The sequence below is a fragment of the Chiloscyllium plagiosum genome, chromosome 47 (genome assembly GCF_004010195.1).
Source record: "Chiloscyllium plagiosum isolate BGI_BamShark_2017 chromosome 47, ASM401019v2, whole genome shotgun sequence".
Lineage (NCBI taxonomy): Eukaryota > Metazoa > Chordata > Chondrichthyes > Orectolobiformes > Hemiscylliidae > Chiloscyllium > Chiloscyllium plagiosum.
In genome coordinates, this window is record NC_057756.1 from 6337185 (window position 1) to 6341813 (window position 4629).

A 4629-nucleotide genomic window follows, 5' to 3' on the forward strand; every position below is an offset into this window, starting at 1 on the left:
TGACAGGCTGCTGTCCTGTGACAGTGTGAAGACTGGGATCAGTGACAGGCTGCTGACCTGTTCCAGTGTTGATGCTAGGTTCAATGACAGGCTGCTGTCGTGTGTCAGTGTGAATACTGGAATCAGTATCAGGCAACGATCATGTGTCTGTGTTAAACTGTGATCAGTGACAGGCTGCTCTCCTCTGTCATTGTGAAGACTGGGATCAGTGTCAGGTTTCTGTCCTGTGACAGTGTGAACACTGGCATCAGTGACAGGCTGTTTTCCTGTGTCAGTGTGAAGACTGGGATCCGTGTCAGGCTGCTGTACTGTTTCAGTATGAGACGGCGATCAGTGACAGGCTGCTGTCCTATACCAGTGTGATACTAAGATCAATGACAGGCTGCTGTCCTGTGTCAGTGTGAATACTGGAATCAGTATCAGGCTGCTGTCCTGTGTCAGTGTGAAACGGCGATCAGTGACAGGCTGCTGTCCTGTGTCAGTGCAAAGACTGGGATCAGTGTCAGGCTGCTGTCCTGTGTCAGTGTCAAGACTTGGATCAGTGACATGCTGCTGTCCTGTGTCAGTGTGATGACTGTGATCAGTAACAGGCTGCTGTCCTTGGACAATTTGAAGAATGGGATCATTGACAGTCTGCTGACCTTTGTCAGAGTGAAGAGTGCGATCAATGTCAGGCTGCTGTCCTGTGTTAGTTTCAGACTTGGATCAGTGACCAGCTGCTGTCCTGTTTCAATGTGAAGACTGAAATCAGTGTCAGATTGCTGTCCTGTGTCAATGTGAAGACTGGGATCAGTGACAGGCTACTCTCCTGTATCAGTGTGAAGACTCGGACCTGTGTCAGGCTGCTGTCCTTGGACAATTTGAAGAATGGGATTAGTGTCAGGCTGCTGTCCTGTGTCAGTGTGAATACTGGGATCAATATCAGGCAGCGATCATGTGTCTGTGTTAAACTTGTCCTGTGTCAGTGTGAAGACTGGGATCAGAGACAGGCTGCTGTCCTGTGTCAACGTGGGACTGGGATCAGTGACAGGCTGCTGTCCTGTGTCAGTGTGAGACTGGGGTCAGTGATATGCTGTTGTCCTGTGTCAGTGTGAAGAATGGGATCAGGGACAGGCAGCCGTCCTATGTCAGTGTGATTCTGGGATCAGAGTTAGGCTGCTGTCCTGTGTCAGTGTGAAGATTGGGATCAGTGACTGGCTGCTATCCTGTGTCAGTGTGAGACTGGGATCAGAGACACACTGCTGTCCTGTGTCAATGTGAAGACTGGGATCAATGACAGGCTGCTGTCCTGTGTCAGTGCGATGACTGTGATCAGTGACAGACTGCTGTCCTTGGACAATTTGAAGACTGGGATCCGTGTCAGGCTGCTGTACTGTGTTAGTATGAGACAGCGATCAGTGACAGGCTGCTGTCCTATACCAGTGTGATACTGGGATCAATGTCACGCTGCTGTCCTGTGTCAGTGTGAAACTGGGATCGATGTCATGCTGCTCTCCTGTGTCAGTGTGAAGACTGGAATCAGTGTCAGGCAACGATCATGTGTCTGTGTTAAACTGTGATCAGTGACAGGCTGCTGTCCTGTGTCAGTGTGAATCCTGGGATCAGTATCAGGCAACGGTCATGTGTCTGTGTTAACCTGGGATTAGTGTCAGGCTGCTGTCCTGTGTCAGTGTGAAGACTGGGATCAGTGACAAGCTGCAGTCCTGTGTCAGTGCGATGACTGTGATCATTGACAGACTGCTGTCCTTGGACAATTTGAAGAATGGGATCAGTGACAGGCTGCTGTCCTGTACCAGTGTGATACTGGCATCAGTGTCAGGCTGCTGTCCTGTGTCAGTGTGAGACCCCGATCAGTGACAGGCTGCTGTCCTCTATCAGTATGAAGACTGGGATCAGTGTCAGGCTGCTGTCCTGTGTCAGTGTGAGACCGCGATCAGTGACAGGCTGCTGTCCTGTGTCAGTGTGAAGACTGGATTCAATGTCACGCTGTTGTCCTGTGTCAGTGTGAAACTGGGATCAGTGACAGGCTGCTGTCCTGTATCAGTGTGAAGACTGGGATCAGTATCAGGCTGCTGTCCTGTGTCAGTGTGAAGACTTGGATCAGTGACATGCTGCTGTCCTGTGTCAGGGTGATGACTGTGATCAGTAACAGGCTGCTGTCCTTGGACAATTTGAAGACTGGGATCAATGACAGGCTGCTGTCCTGTGTCAGTGTGAATACTGGGATCAGTATCAGGCAACGATCATGTGTCTGTGTTAAACTGGGATCAGTGTCAGACTGCTGTCCTGTGTCAGTGTGAATACTGGAATCAGTATCAGGCATCGATCATGTGTCTGTGTTAAACTGTGATCAGTGTCAGGCTGCTGTCCTGCACCAGTGTGATACTGGGATCATTGATAGGCTGCTGCCCTGTACCAGTGTGATACTGGTATCAGTGTCAGGTTTTTGTCCTGAGTCAGTGTGATACTGGGATCAGTGTTAGGATTCTGTCCTGTGTCAGTGTGATACTGGGATCAGTGATAGGCTGCTGTCCAGTATCAGTGTGAAACTGGGATCAGTGATAGGCTGCTGTCCTGTACCAGTGTGATACTGGATCAGTGTCAGGTTTCTGTCCTGTGTCAGTGTGAATACTGGGATCAGTGACAAGCTGCTGTCCTGTGTCAGTGTGAAGACTGGGATCTGTGTCAGGCTGCTGTACTGTGTCAGTATGAGACTGCGATCAATGAAAGGCTGCTGTCCTGTGTCAGTGTGAATACTGGAATCAGTATCAGGCTGCTGTCCTGTGTCAGTTTGAAACGGCGATCAGTGACAGGCTTCTGGCCTGTGTCAGTGCAAAGATTGGGAGCAGTGTCAGGCTGCTGTCCTGTGTCAGTGTGAAGACTTAGATTAGTGACATGCTGCTGTACTGTGTCAGTGTGATGACTGTGATCATTAACAGGCTGCTGTCCTTGGACAATTTGAAGAATGGGATCAGTGACAGGCTGCTGTCCTGTATCAGTGTGATACTGGCATCAGTCTCAGGCTGCTGTCCTGTGTCAGTGTGAGACCGCGATCAGTGACAGGCTGCTGTCCTGTGTCAGTGTGAAGACTGGATTCAATGTCACGCTGTTGTCCTGTGTCAGTGTGAAACTGGGATCAGTGACAGGCTGCTGTCCTGTATCAGTGTGAGACTGGGATCAGTGACAGGCTGCTGTCCTGTGTCAGTGTGAAACTGGGATCAGTGACAGACTGCTGTCCTGTGTCAGTGTGAAACGGCGATCAGAGACAGGCTGCTGGCCTGTGTCAGTGTGATGACTGGGATCAGTGATAGGCTGCTGTCCTGTATCAGTGTGAAACGGCGATCAGTGTCAGGCTGCTGCCCTGCGTCCGTGTGAAGACTGGGATCAGTGATAGGCTGCTGTCCTGTATCAGTGTGAGACTAGGATCAGTAACAGGCTGCTGTCCTGTGTCAGTGTGAAACTGGGATCAGTGACAGACTGCTGTCCTGTGTCAGTGTGAAGACTGGGATCAGTGACAGGCTGCTGTCCTGTGTCAGTGTGAAACGGCGATCAGTGTCAGGCTGCTGCCCTGCGTCCGTGTGAAGACTGGGATCAGTGACAGGCTTCTGGCCTGTGTCAGTGTGATGACTGGGATCAGTGTCAGTGTGATGACTGGGATCAGTGACAGGCTGCTGTCCTGTATCAGTGTGAAGACTGGAATCAGTATCAGGCAATGATCATGTGTCTGTGTTAACCTCGGATTGGTGTCAGGCTGCTGTCCTGTGTCAGTGTGAAGACTGTGATCAGTGACAGGCTTCTGTCCTGTATCAGTGTGAGACTGGGATCAGTGTCAGATCTGATGGTAGTGGTTGTAGGTGTGTAAGGTGCTCTTTCAGGAGACTTTGTGAATTTCTGTCATGCATCTCTCAGATGGTATATATTGCTGCTGTTGAACTCAGTGGGAGGGGGAGTATGCTTGCGGATACTGTACCAGCCAGCAGGCTGCCTTTCCCAGGATGGTGTCAAGCATCTCGAGTGTTGTTGGAGCTGTAACCATCCAGGCAAGTATTGCATCACACTCCTGACTTGTGCCTTCTCGATCGTGGACAGGGTTTGGGGAGTTGGGAGGTAAGTTATTTGCTGCAGGATTCCTAGTCTATGACCTGTTCTTATAACCACTGCGTTTATGTGACAAATCCAGTTCAGTGTCTAGTCATTGCTCCAGTCCCAGTATCCCCCTGAATCTGCAGAAGCAGGAATGGGAATCAAATACACAAACCACCATGTGACCCCAGACTTACAGTGAACTGGAAGCAGTTATGTCCTGCACTCCCCAGTAGCTCCTCCTGCAGGAGTATGTTGTTTGTCTGCTCATTCTGAATTGTCAGTTTCTGGGGGACGATGTCATTTCCAGGTGACAGCAGGACGCAAACCCTCTCAAGAGTATTGGTACGAATTTCTGCTGGGATCAGAACCACGTAATGCCTGTGAAGAAGGGAGGCTTGGTTTAAACAGAGGAGAAGAATAAAGATATGCAACCTCTCCCTGTTGACTGCCTCAATCAGTGTGACTCAGTCCCTGCAGTTTCAGCATTGTATGCTGTCCCTGTAACGTCTGTTGTTGTAGTACACCCTTCGAGATCTACAGCAT